The following is a 20590-nucleotide window of genomic DNA, read 5'->3' as shown; positions in this document are numbered from 1 at the left end:
TCCAGGGCTCTGTCTCTGGGTGCAGCTAACTACTAGTTTTCCTCCTATGTTCAGTAGAGAGCGACTTACCTGCATTGTGCTCTACTGCGGATCAGCCGCAGCTCTACTTCTTAAGGGATTTGATTGTCCTGAAGAATGAATCCACGGCGTAGGCAAGGGGGCTGCTGATTCTCCTAAAATCAAACTTTTTGTTGAAATTAAAGGGGTTTTCCAGGCATATAGAAAATCTTGTGTACTACCTTCTTGTGCAGTAAACTAATGACAGAGCCCCCCCCCCCCCCCCCCCCCCCCCACTGTCAGATCTCTCAGACCCAGCTGCGCCCCTGTTCTGCCAGCTTCTGGTGACATCCTGCTCCCTGTTCAGCCAATCAAACAGCTGAGCAGGCAGTATGTGTGGGATCAGAATGTTATTGGAAACTGACAGAACAGGAGCGCAGCCAGCACCAGAAGATTTAACCGTGAGAGCAGCAGAAATGTAATTGTTTTACTGCACAGGGAGGCAGAGCGCTTAGTTTTTTTTATTTGCCCAGAAAACCCCTTTAAGCCTTGGAGCTGCCTAGTCAGCAGATGATATACACATAAGACTCACAAAAATGATTGCAAAAATATGCTGATCTTTTCAATAATGCGCAAATATAAACTCAACCTATAATCACACGAGAAATTTCATATCCTTCCTTACCTACATATCTATCTGCTACAAAAGTACAGTAAAGCTGTGTAAATAGTCGGTGACTCATGGCTAAGCATAACCTTTTGTAATACATTTGCAGCTAATCTATACAATCTGTTTTCTATTATATATAGTTGGAGCACTAAAAACAATATTGAACTTTACCAGGCAAATGCTGGGGACTTTAGCAATCTGCTTCCTGATCTTTGTCTGGGAGATTGCTTCAGCACTTTGGCACTGGGTTTCACTTTATTGAAATACTTCCCTGTTTTATTTCCAAGTAAAATCCAAAACATTTCTGACCTCAGTATATTGTAGATATTAATAAAATTACACCATGTTATGAAAATGCTAACTTGCCAAGCATCTGTTCTTTATCAGTTCATAAAACATGTATTCTTAGGTTTCCAAACCTCCATCACTCTTTGTGAGCTTCATGAACAGTGAATTCTATTATTTTCAATGCGTTAATAAATCATGTTTTAATGCAAAACTCCGGTATATCTCCAAAAGCCTGCAGATATGTAGTTCTATCTAGTATTTGCTCCCCACTGATGCACAGCGCTTTGCATTTGCATGATAGAAAAATAAGAGGTGACACCAGTGTAATAAAATATTGTCACCTAAGGGTATGTTCACATGCAGCGAAAAATCCATTCCATATACGCAGTAGGGGTATTGCTGCAATGTGTGCATGGGTTTTTTTCTGGCTGTCACAGATTGTACTATATTGTATACCACTAAGTAGGCATTTCTCTGAAAAGTTAAGATATGTGTGAACAAAGCCATCTGTGCGTAATCCTACAAGGGCTGTGGCTTACATGATGGCAGGGGTGGTGGGTGAAATAGACATTATATTGACACTTGTGACGGCTGTTACAAAACCAAACTGTCCCAATATAACTGGAGGCAGTGCTGGTATCGTCTTAAATCTATAGTCAGTGTTTTGGGGGGATGGGGAATACTGTGAATGTAAATCCATGTCACATCAATACATGAATCGTGAACACACCATCACACGACCCCAGGCTTCTTGTCATTTGGATGTATAGCTTTCATTTTAAGAGGGAGCAAAGCAGGAAAAACATGACAGCTAATGGATTTCCATAAAGATTTTATCAAGTGTTTTTAAGAATTGCAGTAGTTGCATTACCCAACTACAGATAGTAGCACAGACTCAGCAAACATGGCTTGGTGTCTTGGGTCATGGTGTTACAGAAATTATCTATGGTTACTCTTAGGCCTTATTTACACGTCAGTACTCAGTAGTGCAGCGTGTAACTGTATCCGTAGTGCTCCGCAATTCATGGACCACTGTGCTGAAAATAGAGATCCAGATCACACATCTGCAAAGTTTGCAGATGAAAGAAGGGGCACACGGAAACCAATGGGATATAAATGTGTCCGTAAATGCGGATCCGCAATTACAGACAAATTTTGGGGACGTGTACCCAGTGTAGAGATACCTCTTTTTGTGCTTTTTAATTTTGCTTTAAGGCCAGGTTCACACTACGTATAACACTGGCCGGGTCACAGAATGGCCGGTGTTACTGAAGATCATCCCGGCCAATTCCTGCTGAATTCGGATGCACAGGTGAGCCCGCATCCAAATTCACCGCTGCACACAATGGAGCGTGCAGCCGGAGCCGCACGCTCCATTGTGTGAACTGACAGGTTCTCTGCGGTCGCTATTCAATGAATAGCGTTCGCAGAAAACTGACACTTGTCACTTCTCCATGCATATACGTTCCAGCCAGGATTCTATTCATTCGAATAGAATGTGTGTGTTTTGCATAAATCACAGCCCTTGTTGCAAATTGCAACAACGGCCGTGATTTATACAAAACATACGTTGTGTGAACATAGCCTAAAACTCCTTAGGCTGGGTTCACACTACGTATATTTCAGTCAGTATTGTGGTCCTCATGTTGCAACCAAAACCAGGAGTGGATTGAATACACAGAAAGGATCTGTTCACACATTGTTGAAATTGAGTGGATGGCTGCCATTTAATGGCAAATATTTGCTGGTATTTTAAAACAACGGCTGTTATATTGAAATAATGGCAGTTATTTACTGTTATATGGCGGCCATCCACTCAATTTCACCATTGTGTGAACAGAGCCTTTCTGTGTTTTCAATCCACTCCTGGTTTTGGTTGCAATATAAGGGCCACAATACTGACTGAAATATACGTAGTGTGAACCCAGCTAAGACTGCATGCACTACCGAATTTTCACTGTGAATTGCTACATAGTTTAGCAACACATCTTTAATCACTGAAGTCCCCTGGCCATGCCTCTGCGTGTGACACTTCAGGGTGGTAACAAAAAACATCTTTTAAGGTGACTGCCAACTGTATGGATAGTCTTACTGCTTACACAGCTATGTAGCCATGTAAGCAGCTTTTTTTCTTCTAGCTGACAGTTTCCCTTAAAAGAAGCATTTTTTTTAAAGCCCAGAAGTAAAGTTCCAGGCTTAGGGCCCTTTTAGACATCACAATTTCTTGGCCACGGGAGCCACAAACGAGCGTTGTTCAGTGATCACTATCTTTCATGCAGTCCTGGAAACTGACAGCACAAATATATATCTGTTCTGTCAGTTTCCAGATCACAAGCAGTGTATACTTACCACGCTGCTTGTATCCTCAGACCCCGCCTCCTCTGGCTGTCAATGATTCCTAAGTAGGCAGTGGCCTGAAGATACAGCTGCTGGTCTAAAGATCCCATACGCTGACAATCTAGCGTGTATGAGGCCCTCCTGGACAACCACTGACAGATGATGTTGATGGTGAGCAGTCAACAGGATGGGAATAGCATTGCAACGGGCAAGTAATGACTAAAAAAACGACTAAAAAAAGACTAACGACTAAAAAACGAAGTAACAACTAAAAAATAGTTGGCCAATCTACATATGCATGGGGTGACAAAATCTCATCTCCATTATATCGTGTGACCTTGTCACTCTCCAAACTCCTGTAAAGAGAATTTTTTATCAACTTAGGTCGTCTATATGGTCACAAGTGCTCTTCCCCTTGGAGCTGTGGATAGGAACAAAGGTCATAGCACTTGCATTTTTCCACCTAGAAATCCACATGAGCCCTTATTTTTTGCGTCACTAATTGTACTTTGCAATGACAGGCAGAATTTTTGCATAAAGTACACTGCGAAACCAGGAAAAAATTCAATGTGTGATGAAATTGAACAAAAAAACACATTACTTTTATTTGGGGGGTATTTGTTTTTACGCCATTTGCCCTGGGGTAAAATTGACTTGTTATGCATGTTCCTCAAGTCATTACGATTAAAACGATATATAACATGTATAACTTTTCTTTTATCTGATGGCCTGTAAAAAATTCAAACCATTGTTAACAAATATATGTTCCTTAAAATCGCTCCCTTCCCAGGCTTATAACGCTTAGTTATAGCTTAGTTTTAGCTTAGTTATAGCTTAGTTTTTATCGATACCTTGATTGCGCATATACGTCTTTTTGATCACTTTTTATTACATTTTTTCTGGATTTGATGCGACCAAAAATCCCAATTTTGCACTTTGAGATTTTTTGTCGCTGACGCCGTTTACCGTGCGAGATCTGGAATGTGATTAATTAATAGTTTGGGCGATTACACACGCGGCGATACCAAACATGTTTATTTATTTACTTTTATTTAAAACATGGGAAAAAGGGGGGTGATTCAAACTTTTATTAGAGGAGGGGGCTTTTTACTAATAATAACACTTTTTTTTTTTTTTTTTTTTTTTTTTACACTTATACTAGAAGCCCTTCTGGGGGACTTCTAGTATATACACTTTGATCTCTCATTGAGATCTTTGCTGTATAGTTATACAGCAAAGATCAATGAGATCGGCACTCGTTTGCTTTCGGCTGCTGCAGCCGAGAGCATCCAAGTGCCGAGCCGGGATCAGCGCCATTTTGGCGAAGACCCCGGCGGGAGCAGGATGTGCGGATCGTGTGGAGCGATCCACCCCACTAGACACCAGGGAAGTGCTGCATACAGTAATTGGATGCAGCTGTCAACTTTGACAGCTGCATCTGATTACTGAATTAGCGGGCACGGCGATCTGACCGTGCCCGCTAATAGCTGCGGTCCCAGGCTACACGCGGCACCCAGGATCGCGGCGGTTCAGAGTGGGGTCGCCGCGCGGCCCCGCTCTGAACACCTCTTGCGGACGCATGACGAACCGGTACGTCATGCGTCCTTAAGAGGTTAAAATAAACAGTTTAGAGCAGCATTAGGAAGGAGGCTAGCTTATAAAAAGGTGACAATGTAATTGTTCTACCAGAATTTTTCTTCAAATATAGGCTTACAGTTATATAATATATACTTAGTCATTTTCATGTTAAACTCTGGCCAGGGCTGACTTCTTGTATTGGTATCCTGCACATTTCAACTGTGAACAATGGCGTAAGGTCATCAAAATGACAAGGCAGTCATGAGTGCTGTACAGGAGATAGGTGGAGATCTGAATCACTGTGACAAGGCAGTCGCATCCTTGCATTTAAATGGCACACATATAATGTAACACAAACACATCATTCACTAACCCCATTACATTTGGTTTGCATGGATGACTTGCTCACAGAGTCTCGCTTCTTCTTTGGCACCCATGATTCCCAGAGATCCATAAACAAGATTTACATTGTAAAATATATGTGGTATTGATCTTCGGGAGGAGCGCTGTGTCTAACTTGAAAGCAGTAAGAAGACTTGGCATAAAATAACCCCAACAGGAATGCAACAGGCAATAACTAACATAGTCGATAATAATGAGGATTCATTAAAGGGGACGAGTCATGTATATTTATTACAACACTGGGGAGGTTTGTAATTTAAGCAGATTTTAAATAAAATAAACAATTTACTGAGAAAGAAATATCAGATTACTGCAAAACTCAGCAGGCAGTTATGTATTAGGCAATAGGGCCAGTTCACATGGAGTAAAAGCGGCGGAACCCTCTGCCGTGGAATACCCTCTGCCTCAGTGTCATACAGTCTGTCTATGGGAGGGCTCGCGCACCTCCACTCTCCGTGCTTCTCCGCTCGAAGCATTGACATGTCAACTCCTTGAGCGGAGGCGCACGAGCCCTCCCATAGACAGACTGTATGACACTGAGGCAGGCGGAATTCCGCGGCAGAGAGTTCCACCACTTTTACTCTGTGGGAACTGGCCCTTACAAGTGAGGTCTGTTTAGACACTGGGCCTGTCACAAGAGGGCAAAAAAATGCTACCCTATAAAAAAAAAGGCGCTCAGAGGCTACTTTTAGATAGTGTACCTGTATGTGAGAGATCGATGACTACTAAAATGAGAAACCTGGACTGCATCACACTGGAACATCGATGACCAATTCAGGTTGTGTTTGGGATCTGAAGACAAATTCATATATGGAGACCTTGTGGTGAAGCTCTTCAATTCTGCCTTTGCCCCAGCTGCTGGTGTGGTGATTGGGAACCATTGCTTACGACAGTCTATCACCACTAGTTGTAATGTAAGGGAAACTAATGGTTTAGAAATATGTGAAGGACATGTGTTACCTCATAGGGCCTTCAGCTGGTATTTTTCAGCAGGATAATGCTGCCCACTGACAGCAAGCGTTTGCCAGGATTGTCTCGGTGACCTGCCCGGACACCAGATTTATCAAGCATTTAAGAGACCAGCTGGGACACCAGCTTTAGCAACCTATGAGTCTGCAGTATCTACAGGACCAGCTACAACAGTGATGGAGAACCTTCATCCCTCAAGCTATTGTAATACTACAATTCCCATCATGCCTGGACAGCTAAAGCTTTGTCTTCGGCTGTCCAGGCATAGTTGTAGGTTCCCCATGCCTGAGCAACAACATCTGTAGACAAATGTGCAAAAGAAGAACCTGTATGCCTCCATGCCCAATTGTATCTCTTCTTGTATCTAGTTTAGAGTCGGTCCAACACGGTATTAGAGCTTCTTTTTACTTGTTCAGTTTTACCCAAGTAACTTAACTGTGTGTAATGATAAAGTGTACTGCGATATTAAAAGTGGATATGTAAATGCTCGGAGTAGATGAATATAGGTCTTGGGAACCCCTTTGCTATGTATTTTTCATAGTTGCCACATTTACAGTGGTTTGGAGCTAAACCACAATTATTCTCCTTGGCTTGTAGAAAGTTCTGAGCTGCCTCGGGAATCCATTGCCCTGCAGGTCATTACGAGAAAATAAAACAGCATTTTATGCTTAACCAAATGAATGAAATGTCGCATGCCTCACTAGCTCAAAGTCAATACTTTGTAGAGTCACCTGTTTCTGCAGTTGCATATTTCTATATATCTTTATCAGCTCAGAATATCTAGACACTGGGATTTTTTTCAATTTTTCAAGGCAAAACTACTTCTCCAACACCTTCAAGTGAGATCGCTAGTATACAGAAATTTTTAAGCCATGTGGTACTGTTTTGAAAGACAGTAGCTGTTATTTTCTAATCCTGGATAACCCCTTTAAGGGAACCTATCACCACTTAACCCTATACTAACCTACTGGTATATGGTGATGGGCAAGGTGACCGATCACAGCGGTACTTTTCTTTTGAAACTCTGTTGCTTTATTCCCATGCCCCCTGTGCACCGCTTCACCTGCTTCCTCTGCACGCCCCCTTAAAATATTCATGAATCCCTGTTGTTTCCCCTCAGATAAAGCAGCATTAATCTGGTAACAGATTCCATTTAAAGTCTCTGTACCCACAATCTGACCCCCCCTCCCAGTTATTGTCCTAAAAAGACAACTTTTAAACTTGCAGCCCCGTGCCCAACGAGAGCACCTGTGCCCTAACTTTGCACCACCCCTCCGTCCCTCCTCCCCACACTCTTTATCACTAGGAATGCCACTGGAACATTTTCTAGATGCTGAACACTGCACAGGTGTCCATGTTCAGTATTCACACAGCTGACGAATAGGAGACAATCTGCCTGGAGCATGCCTAATGATGAGGAGAAGGGGAGGAGGGACAGAGAAGGTGTGCCAGCCTAATGCATACACAATCTAAGCCCCGGCCATTGGCCACGGGGCTGCCAGTTTAAAAGTTGTTTTTTTAGGGCAATAACTGCATCACCTGCCGAACGGACCACAGGACAGATCTTGGATTAAAAGCAGATATCTGAAGGTACAAGTGGTTTGGGGGGGGGGGTAGATTGTGGGTACAGAGTCACTTTAAGCTAACTTTACTAGTGGTACATCTGATGGATACAGATAGGACAACCAAACTGTATACTACAAATCACAGAAAGGGGTGTAACTCATATAAATTCTAATTTTTAATTGTCAATGTTAAAATCTATATACCCCACAAACTTAAACCAACATACACAAAAAATATAAGTAGCCACTGAAGTGGACACACTGCCACCAACCAACACACCATATGCTGCTGAAAATACAGTGGTCAAGTATTTCTGTCAGTCTGTATATGTTATAGTCAGTATAATTATATAGTTATTTATAATTAATAACACTTTCCAGCTGAAGGAGAGGAAGAGAATGCAGTCAGGAAAACATTTATAATCATTGACAAAAAAAAACCCAGTTTTTACCTTGTTTCTACTTTTCAGGCTGTTATGATGGCCTGAATTCTTTGAGGTACGACCTTCATTAAAGCGACTCTGTACCCACAATCTGACCCCCCAAACCACTTGTACCTTCGGATAGCTGCTTTTAATCCAAGATCTGTCCTGTGGTCTGTTCGGCAGGTGATGCAGTTATTGTCCTAAAAAACAACTTATAAACTGCCAGCCCTGTGCCCGACGGCCGTGGCCTAGATTGTGTATGCATTAGGCTGGCACAACTTCTCTGTCCCTCCTCCTCGTCCTCCTCATCATTAGGAATGCTCCAGGCAGATTGTCTCCTACTCATCACCTGTGTCAGCACGGCACATGGGCTGGATCGTTAAGCCATCTGTGCAATGTTCAGACAGGAGAAAATGTTCCAGTGGCATTCCTAATGATGAGGAAGGTGGGGAGGAGGGGCAGAGTGGTGGTGCAAAGCTAGAGCACAGATATTCTAAGCCCTGGCAATTGGGCACGGGGGCTGCAAGTTTATAAGTTGTTTTTTAGGACAATAACTGCATCACCTGCCGAACGGACCCCAGGACAGATCTGCCGAACGGACCCCAGGCGGTTTTTCGGTACAGAGTCGCTTTAAAGCCCATCTGTCATCTGGAAAAGCATTACCAAATCGCCAAGAGTGTCACAGAGGCCTTGATAAGCAGATACTTATTTATACCCTCACTTCTGCTATCCATGCCTGTAAAGATATGAAAAGCAGAGTCAAAGAGGTGCGGCCCAGAAGTGTCAAATAGGCCACACCTCTTTTGACACTTCAGTGCAGAGTAAACAATAAAGTTTCCCAAGATTAAAGGCTAGAACAGCAAAAAGGAAGGTATTACTAGTATGCTATTAACAAGACTTCTGTGAAACAGCTGGAGGTTTAGTAATGCTTTTTCAGGTGACAGATGCACTTTAATAAATATTAGAACAAATCACCCTCATAACTCCCTTGGGTGGATACAACCCATTAGAAAATCATCATGTAAAAGTTGTGTGTAAGAGGCAGTGGAGCAGACCCAATAAGCATATGACATGGGCTACCCACTTGACTTTCTCTTGGTCCACCCCAGGACAGGTACCAGGGGATATTTAGGTACAAGGGCCCTATTACACACACGCAGATATCTGACAGATTAATATTATTTTTTATTATATTATTTATGGGGTGAAACTGGGGAAAAAATACAATTCTGCAAATTTTGGGGGGCTTCCACGTTTACGTAATGCACTTTACGGTAAAACTGACATGATATCTTTATTCTATAGTCAGTCTGAACACAGCAAGATACAGTTTATATAGCTTTTCTAATGTTTAACAGGTTTTTTTAACAGTAAAACTTTTCTTTTTGGCAAAGAGGTATGGCCCTAAATGGCCCTATTGTGAGTACTATAACAATTTTATTTTTTCACCTACTGGGCTGTATGGGGCATCATTTTTTGCGCTATAATCTCTAGTTTTTATTACTACCATATTTGTGTAGATTGGATGTACTGATCACCTTTTAAATTTTTTTTATTGAAAATTTAATAAAAATATAAAAATTATTTATAAAATAAAATAAAAGAAACACATCTAGCAATAGAGTATTATCTAGTATTACCTGTGAAATGCACATTACAAGGTACCTGAGGTTTTAAAAAAATTCAGACATGTCATAGTGCTATGTCAGAACTTTGGATCAGTGGGGGTCCAGCTGCTTAGATCCCCACCAATCAGTGACATGAACAGGTAGCAGCACTGTGCCCAATCCTGTCTGGTTATCACATGTGTGAGTAGTGTGCAGAATCACAGGAAAATTATCGACCTTCTGTGAACCTGTACACACTTGTTGGCACAGCACTTAGCACTCAGCTATCTTCTCGTTCAATGGGGAAGGTGGAGACAGCCCAAGTTTCACCTGGAAAACAGGAATCATAGGTCAAAGGCTGTATCTCTGTTTTTCAGGTGGGAGCATTGCATGAACCCAACCTGAGGTCAATTTCAAACGAGCAATACGGTATTTAATTGATAATGTAGTCAGCTAATCACTCCCCCAAACCACAGGTACCATTCGTCTGCTCATCTGAAGTCTTTCCTGGTTGTCTTTTCCACAATGTGCCTGGGTTTGGCAAAAAACTAATCTTTATTTTTCGCAGCAGCTGAGTCAATTTGTTTCCGCCCTCCTCCTCCTCTCTGTTACGCCACCGGCAAGTAGGCTGCGCCATTGCAGTTGGTCATCAGTAGATGCATGCGCCATAATATTTAAAGGAAGTATAGGCGTAGCAGACCTGGGGCACTGACACTCTAGGCTGTGCTTCATTGACCCAGCTGCTGCTGAATAAAGATCGCTTTTTAGCCAAACCAAGGCACCAGGCATATTGTGAAAAAGACAACCGGGAAGGATTTCACAATAGCAGACGAATAGTACTTCTGGTTTTCGGGGGGCCGACTACAGTATCGATTTAGGGCTGTATCCAAGGCACGCTCAATAATTGTTCAAGCAGGGCCGCACAAACATGGTTAGGGATGTCAATGCAGCCCTTGCTTTGATCAGCTGTCGACAGCGCATCAGCTATTGCACAGAGAGATGGGCAGCCGGCAGGTGATGTTTTCTAAACATGTTAAAAGACAACGATCAACCAATGAGCGAACGTTTGCTCACCCCTTGGCCTTATTACATGGGGCGATAGCTGCCTGACTTGGCAGAAAATCATTCCATGTAATAGGACACTTACTGTGTGGGCATGCATCAACAACAAAAAAAATACTTGTTTTCCAGGATCAGATACTTCATCTTTATTAGAACATGATTAAAAAGTTGATGTGTACATCCCCGGCTGCAGCTCACTAGTTTTATATTCACAAACGCTTCTGGCTTATCAATAATTCAGGCTATGAGAGAGAAATCATTGCAGGTTTAAAACAAGTAGATGCACATGGCATCCAACACTGAAGAACCACAACTACCCCTTAGTAGCTTTCACATTTGGGGCAAACCATCCTGTAATATACAGTATTTCTATCAGTATTTGATTGACTTCTATTTAGTTACATGATTCTCATTGCCTTCAGTTATCACAAGGTAGGACTTCATTTTCATGAGACAGTATTTATCATGTGTATAGGAAAGAGTCTCGATAACACCCAGGTCCCTCCCTGATCTTTCGCACTTGATAGAATCTCTCAGCTTCAGCGCACACTTCTCAAGTAGCATTTTTTTTTCTTCTTAAACCACTGAGAGATTATAGGAAACATGCATCCTTCACATGACCACGGGTCACACGGGTGAAAGCAATGGCTCGTGAGTTTGGACAGACATGTGACACCTCTTCTTGTTTCTTCTGAAGCAGGGTAAATAGAGCCCCACCTAAGTAATAAGCAGAAAGGTTAAAAATAACTGCAGCAGGATGCGGAGACCATGGGGCGATTCCGAACTAGATACAGGTTGCAAAAATATAGCATATTCAAGAGATAAGAGAATCACTCATCACTGTACTCTTCTGTATAGGGGATGTAATGTGGCACAGCACTGGCATCACTGTACTCTTCTGTATAGGGAATGTAATGTGGCACAGCACTGGCATCACTGTACTCTTCTGTATAGGGGACATAATGTGGCACAGCAATGGCGTCACTGTACTCTTCTGTAAAGGGGATGTAATGTAGCACAGAAATGGCATTACTGTACTCTTCTGTATAGGGGATGTAATGTGGCACAGCACTGGCATCACTGTCCTCTTTTGTATAGGGAATGTAATGTGGCACAGCAATGGCATCACTGTACTCTTCTGTATAGGGGATATAATGTGGCACAGCAATGGCATCACTGTCCTCTTTTGTATAGGGAATGTAATGTGGCACAGCAATGGCGTCACTGTACTCTTCTGTATAGGGGATGTAATGTTGCACAGCAATGGCATCACTGTACTCTTCTGTATTGGGGATGTAATGTGGCACAGCAATGGCATCACTGTACTCTTCCGTATAGAGGAGGCAATGTGGCACAGCACTGGCATCACTGTACTCTTCCGTATAGAGGAGGCAATGTGGCACAGCACTGGCATCACTGTACTCTTCCGTATAGAGGAGGCAATGTGGCACAGCACTGGCATCACTGTACTCTTCCGTATAGAGGAGGCAATGTGGCACAGTAATGGCATCACTGTACTCTTCTGTATAGGGGATGTAATGTGGCACAGCACTGGCATCACTGTACTCTTCCGTATAGAGGAGGCAATGTGGCACAGTAATGGCATCACTGTACTCTTCTGTATATGGGATGTAATGTGGCACAGCAATGGCGTCACTGTACTCTTCCGTATAGGGAATGTAATGTGGCACAGCAATGGCATCACTGTACTATTCCATATAGGGAATGTAATGTGGCACAGCAATGGCATCACTGTACTCTTCTGTATAGGGAATGTAATGTGGCACAGCACTGGCATCACTGTAGTCTTCTGTATAGGGAATGTAATGTGGCACAGCACTGGCATCACTGTAGTCTTCTGTATAGGGGATGTAATGTGGCACAGCACTGGCATCACTGTAGTCTTCTGTATAGGGAATGTAATGTGGCACAGCACTGGCATCACTGTAGTCTGCTGTATAGGAGATGTAATGTGGCACAGCACTGGCATCACTGTACTATTCTATATAGGGAATGCAATGTTGCACAGCAATGACATCACTGTACTCTTCTGTATAGAGGAGGCAATGTGGCACAGCACTGGCATCACTGTACTCTTCCGTATAGAGGAGGCAATGTGGCACAGCACTAGCATCACTGTACTCTTCTGTATAGGGGATGTAATGTGGCACAGCGTTAGCATCACTGTACTCTTCTGTATAGGGAATGTAATGTGGCACAGCACTGGCATCACTGTACTCTTCTGTATAGGGGATGCAATGTGGCACAGCACTGGCACCACCGTCATCTTCTGTATAGGGAATGTAATGTGGCACAGCACTGGCATCACTGTAGTCTTCTGTATAGGGAATGTAATGTGGCACAGCACTGGCATCACTGTAGTCTTCTGTATAGGGAATGTAATGTGGCACAGCACTGGCATCACTGTACTATTCCATATAGGGAATGCAATGTGGCACAGCAATGACATCACTGTACTCTTCTGTATAGGGAATGCAATGTGGCACAGCACTGGCATCACTGTAGTCTTCTGTATAGGGAATGTAATGTGGCACAGCACTGGCATCACTGTAGTCTTCTGTATAGGGAATGTAATGTGGCACAGCACTGGCATCACTGTACTCTTCTGTATAGGGAATGCAATGTGGCACAGCAATGGCATCACTGCAGTATACCCGCAGTAAAGATTTGTATATTCCAATATTGCAGCTGTACAAATACTCTCCAGTGAATATCATTTCAGCCAGAGTAATAACACTTCACATTAATATCACGGATACTGAAGATGCATTTTATTAAACAGGATCTATCATCTTTCCTGACGTGTCCCTTTTAGAAAACACTCGCATCCCCCATCAAATAACAATCCACTATCATCTCTTGTAAGAACGCCGCCATCTCTGATATTTCTCCTGGAAATGTGAGAATAATTTGACAACTGGGTATTACTGTTCCCCCTGTCAGCCGGTTGTCGTGCTCCATACTCTGACAGTGTAAGCATCGATTGACCAACGTAATGGTGGTTTTACACCTTTAATAGCTGGTGGCTGAATGACAGCTATTTGGCTGACAGTGACAGCTATTTCTCCCAGTTACCTGGCAAAGAATTCATGTTTACCAAAATGAGAAAGAGAGGTACACCCCTGCCAGACTCCTCTGGAGGCAGCTTATGTCTAAGGGTACAAACTCACTGGGCGGATCCGCTGCGAGACCCACTGCGGATCTGTGCCCTGTACAGTCTATGCACAGACAAACTCGCAGCAGGATGCACATCCCGCTGCGAGTTTGTCCACAGCCCACCCCATTAACCCCCGGCCGCCGGAGCGTACATCCCCTGGTCCCCGCTCCGGCTTGCTTCAGGGCTCCCAGTGTCTTCACGTCCTGCTCAGCCAATCAGTGCACTGCAGCTGGGCAGCGCACTGATTGGCCGAGTGGGACGTGCCAGGAACCTCCGAAGCAAGCCGGAGCAGGGACCAGGTAAAGTATACGCTCCTGCTGCGAGTTTGTCTGCCCATAGACTGTAAAGGACACAGAGACTCGCTGCGGAACTGCCCAGTGAGTTTGTACCCTAAAAACTGAATATTTGTAACTAAACATCATTTGTTGGTTGAGAGTCAGGAGACCCCTAAACATATTACACAGTCCGCCACTCCCACCAAAATCAGTTTGGTGGACTTATGTGGACTCTAATATGACCTATAGACCTATAAACATCTTATTTAAGATTAAAATGGTATCAGTTGTCGGCTTATTCAAGATTTCAAGGCAAAGTTAGAAGAAAATGTTATTCAGTATCATTATTTATCAGAAAATACAAGGATTCATAGATCCGGGTAAATGGGCACTGTCGTCAGAGAAAACGTTCAATGTGTCACAGAGGCATGTGAAAAGTTTTCAATGGTCGGAATGTGAGAGTTCAGACTGTGACTGATAGAGAGAACAAGCCGAAAGAATCCATTCTCTCTTGACAGCCGCATAATGTAAGTTTATGGTGCCGTGTCACTGGCATAGACATATGGGGGGAATTAATAAAACATGGTATAAAGTGAAATTGGCTCAGTTGCCCCTAGCAACCAATCGGATTCCTCCTTTCATTCCTCACAGACACTATAGAAAATGAAAATGAAAAGTGGAATCTGATTGGCTCAGTTGCCCCTAGCAACCACCTTCACTTTACATGTCTGCCGCATGGGGGCATTTATCAAGACCTACCACAAATTCCTGCCCCATTTGCTGTCAGTAATTTTGGTGAATCTGAGGCTGCTGCAGGGCAGTCACAGACATTTACCCCGCTGGTGTACATTTTTGACATGGTTTACATCTCCTCCCTGCCTTGACGCACCCCCTGCCCACCCATTGACATATTGAAAAATTTTTAAATGACAAGAATGCTTAAAGTTTTTATGATCCCAAACTTCCCAGAATACCTGATTGTACTAAACACATAAAATCATATTCAGTGGACAAATTCTGAAGACATTTCTATAAACCAACACCCAGGAGTGCAGCTGAGTTACAATACCCATAGATATGTAAACAACAGCCAGCCTACAGCTATGTCCCCCAATAACTGAATACGCATGCACACTCAGCTAGGCCTAGCATGTGTGTACTCTCAATAAGGAAAGCATACAAAGCCTCTGCCCAGACACGTCTGGTGGCAGCCTTTTTCCTGAGTACAAAACAATTGGGCTTTTGGTTTCAGAACTGGGCATCAGGTTTTAGAATATTGATTGTATGGCACAGCATCTGATCCCTTTAGAAAAATTGGTGGGTTTGGCTGACTTTATTTCAGTTTGTATACTCTGGTTAGAGGCTCCATTGCAAACTCCATTTAGCCCCCAACAGATCTGGACAGTCCATTCAAAAGAGGACACTAGAGATGATAGAATCTCAAGTACATCCCAGTCCATCCAAACCCGAGCGTGTGGAATTTGATTACCGGTGGCTGAGGAAGTTGGAAACAGGGCTAAGGCTCCCTAAAAAAAAAACATGGTTTTCCAAGACTCCCTAGGGCTGCATCCTACTACTGCAGCCACCGCTAATACGCATGCACACTCAGCTAGGCCTAGCATGTGTGTACTCTCAATAAGGAAAGCATACAAAGCCTCAAATTTCACACGGATTCGGACAGACTGCAGCGAATCCCGAGATTTGCTAATTTTTAGAGGACACCAAAAGATACTGACAATTTTCAAGAGAAATCCACAGCATTACATTGCAAATTCTGTGGCTGTGACCTTATTATCCATCCACAGATGACAGACATTTTCTCTGTAGCACATACATAGATTTCAACAAAACCACATTCAGATAAGGCTGGGTTCATACTGTGTTTTGCAATCCGTTTTTTTACAAAAAAAAAAAAATTGATTTGTGTGCATCCATTTTTTCATTGACTTCCATTCAAAATGAGAAGGGATCAGAACGCATCCTTTATTTAATGAACACAAAAATGTTGTTGACCTCATTTTTGTGTACGTTAAAAAAAAAGGATGCATTTTAATGCTTTTTTTTAGAATGGAAGTCAATGGAAAAAGCGAATGCACACAAATGCATTTTTTTTTTTGTATAAAACTAATGGAGGAAAAAAAAAGGATTGCAAAAACGCAGTTTGAACCTAGCCTAGTGATTTCTGCAACAAATCTGCCATGTGTGAATATAACTTTTACAATCTTATGTTTTGATTCATTCATACTTTTGGCTAAAAGAAACTGCATCATATTGTAAAGTACCAACCAGGCCCTAAACAATTTTAGTTGGTGGCTACTAATACTTTTTTCCCCGGCTAGTTATGCTTCTTAGGTTCATATTAAGATCAACCAATTGTATAGTGCTCAGCAAAAGCCACAAGAAAGGAAGCTTTCATGGTGGGCACCAGACAACAAGCCATAGGTATATACGAATAGAAGAAAGGATCCTCTCCAGCTCAGATATAATTGAATGCTTTATTGGATAAACATATAACACATATGGTGTTATATGTTTGTCCAATAAAAGCATTCAATTATATCTGAGCTGGAGAGGATCCTTTCTTCTATTCGTATGTGATACCCCGGAGTCCAGGGGAAGTCCCTCCGTGCCCTAACCCTCAGGCAAACAAGCCAGGAGAGATGACCTTAAGTGTGCTTTTTTCTGCATAGGTATATATCCATTACATACGGTAGTTTGACCAAGAATAATATTATTGGACTACTTGTCCTCTGTAATCCTTGAGGTCTTATTTTGATGTCATGTTTCATGAAGTAAATATGTTACTAATCTATTACCTGTCCACCATCTACCAGAAATGTGAGAACTGGACAGGGAAGCCGCATATCTGCAACATATATATCTCACAGTACAATGATATAGCTAGAGAGAAGAGACACAATGTGGTACCAGCAAGTAATGCTTTGTTAAAGGTGTTTTCCAGCCTGTAAAAATTCTCATTTAAGTAAAAAGGGCAAAACTGAAGTTCCCTGCATCCCAAGAGCTGCGGTCGCTTTAGACAGCTGACTAGTGGGGGACAGACCTTCCTGATCTATCATTGATGGCCTATCTGGAGGACAGGCAATCACGTTTTAAAGGCGGAAGAACATCTTTTAAACATTGGTGTTTCATAAAGACAAGCTCTCAAAAAATAACCCCTTCAAGTCCCCTTTCTCTTGTCCTCTGTTTGCGTTAAGTATTGCAGCTTAGTTATATTGAAGTAAATGGAGCAGAATTATAATACTGCACACAACCTGAGGACAGGTAGGACACTGCTTTTCTAATACTGTGTAACCCCTTTAAGCTGGGTACAAGACAAATGCTGTGATTTCTTAAGATCATTAAAACTTAGTGAATCAAGATTTATACAATTCACACATGTTGTTACCCCAAACCTCTGAATGGCAAGCATGACAAACTGCACAGAAATATGAAAGTGAGGGATGTATTAATGGGGATAAGGAAGATATTACAAGCCATAAAAAACAATATGAGAGCTTACAGCAAGGATACATTAAGGAGCCCTATACACCTTAGACTTTATCCATACCTGCTGCTTGTGTGGGTGTATGGGGCTCTCATGAATGACCACAGACAGATGATATTGATGGAGATATGGGTCAAGTGTGATGCAAATTCACTGCCCGCCCCCTTTGTTCAGGGAGAGGTAAGCAGCAGTCAGAGCAGTCTGGCTGCGGCTTACCCCTCCCCTCGCCATCAAGAACACAGGAATGCTTGGATGTGCCGAAAACTCCTGTGTATAAGGATGACAAGTAGTGGGTGGTAGAGAACTGATGACCGAACGATTGTAGGACCATCAGTTATTGAAGGTGTATGGACACCTTTACTGTATCAGAGAAACCAAAACATTAAGTTTATGTGATTGGCATGGCGCAGTAATAGCATGGCTAGCTAGCATTTATTTTTAAAGGATTTCTAAAAGCCGGCAGCCTGTAGGAGGTGTGTGAGTGGAGAATCGATTAAAAGTAACAACTTACGTCTTCCCCGTGCCTGCGGTGAGCGGTGGAAACAGTCGTGGGACCCCGCCAGGCTTCGGGATCCCCAAGTCACTACCCGGCTGATGGATGGACCACTCAGCCAGTCAGTGACCAGTCACGGATTGGTTGAGCAGCCAGTCCATCAGCCAGGATAGGCAACATCCCCCCCAGGTAAGGTGACTTCTGGCGGGGGGTCCTGCAGCAGCTCCAGCAACTCACTGCGGACACGGGGATAAGTTTCTACTTGTAGTCAGTTGCCCCCTCCCCCTGGAGGCTGTTAGCTTTTAGAAATCGCCTGACTTCTCCTTTAAATCCGTAACCCCTACATAACTAAACACCACACAGAACCTAACCACAAGATACAGACTACTGCCGTAGCTAAAACAAGGCTAGACACTGCAGATGGCTTCTAGCATTGTGGCCTATTTAAGGTTTACACCATGAGTAATGATACCATAGTCTAGCATATACTATTTTCAGCTAGCAGTGAACACAACACAGTATAACATACAGTATCATAACATGACACCAACTAAAAGTACAAACCCTACACCACATGACTTGTAAGCAATACTTCTGCCTAAGCTAAAAGCCCTAGTTTCATCCAATACACAAAACGATACTATGGGTTTACATGGTACTGATTCACAATATGGTGTCCCGGGCCTGCTCTGTGCCCATTCTGTTTATTGGTGTTCCTTTAATTGAACACAGAGAAACACAAAGATTTTTGGCCACAAACTTAATGTTAGTACCAGGAGTAAACGGAACACTTCATGGAGGCAAAATACTACAGGCCTGTATGGTATGGGCACATGTAGGTTATGCAAAAAACATACATTCATTGAGAAATAGAGAATAGCTCTGACAACAGAAGGGTATATAAGGTGTAAGCTATCACAAAAAAATCTGTATGCCACTAGTCTGTAAATTGTCCTTACTTTTTATGAAGGGACAAGCAAAAGATCAAGTACAATCCAATACTAGAAACAGGGATACAACAACGCAGGCTTACAGATGCTTTTACAGCACCTAGAATCCAGTTCAGACTGAAAGGCATGTTCATTTAAAGGGGTTGTCCAGCAAAAATCTTTTTCTTTCAAATTAACTGGAGTCTGAAAGTTATATAGATTTGTAATTTACTTGTATTTAAAAATCTCAAGTCTTCCCATACTTATTAGCCACTATACACTCACCGGCCACTTTATTAGGTACACCATGCTAGTAACGGGTGGTCTTCTGCTGCTGTAGCCCATCTGCCTCAAAGATCGACGTACTGTGCGTTCAGAGATGCTCTTCTGCCTACCTTGGTTGTAACGGTTGGCTATTTGAGTCACTGTTGCCTTTCTATCAGCTCGAACCAGTCTGCCCATTCTCCTCTGACCTCTGGCATCAACAAGGCATTTCCGCCCACAGAACTGCCGCTCACTGGATGTTTTTTCTTTTTCGGACCATTCTCTGTAAACCCTAGAGATGGTTGTGCGTGAAAATCCCAGTAGATCAGCAGTTTCTGAAATACTCAGACCAGCCCTTCTGACACCAACAACCATGTCACGTTCAAAGGCACTCAAATCACCTTTCTTCCCCATACTGATGCTCGGTTTGAACTGCAGGAGATTGTCTTGACCATGTCTACATGCCTAAATGCACTGAGTTGCCGCCATGTGATTGGCTGATTAGAAATTAAGTGGTAACCAGCAGTTGGACAGGTGTACCTAATAAAGTGGCCGGTGAGTGTATGTCATGCAGGAAATGTTTTATTTTCAGTCTGACACAGCGCTCTCTGCTGACACCTCTGGCCGAGACAGGAACTGTTCAGAGCAGGAGAGATTTTCTATGGAAATTTGCTGCTGCTTTGGACAGTTCCTGTCTGGGACAGAGGTGGCAGCAGAGAGCACTGTGTCAGGCTAAAAATAAAATAACATAACATTTCCTGCAGGACACACAGCAGCTGATAAGTATGGGAAGACTTAAGATTTTTGAATAGAAGTAAATTACAAATCTATATAACTTTATGACACCAGTTGATTTGAAAGAAAACTATTTTCGCTGGATAACCCCTTTAATAAAATAATAGGTCAGGTTCAATGAAAACTTGTATAATTTGTGCCCTGGTCATGATATAATGGTCTCTAAATAGTGTTTGAATGGAACTACTCCCACTGCAAAACAAGCCTACTGTATATAGCAAATGATGTTGAACACAATGCAATGTGTCTCA

Source organism: Dendropsophus ebraccatus, chromosome 6 (assembly GCF_027789765.1).
Source record: "Dendropsophus ebraccatus isolate aDenEbr1 chromosome 6, aDenEbr1.pat, whole genome shotgun sequence".
Classification (NCBI taxonomy): domain Eukaryota; kingdom Metazoa; phylum Chordata; class Amphibia; order Anura; family Hylidae; genus Dendropsophus; species Dendropsophus ebraccatus.
The sequence above is the reverse complement of the archived record's forward strand: the minus strand, read 5'-3'. Positions refer to the sequence as shown.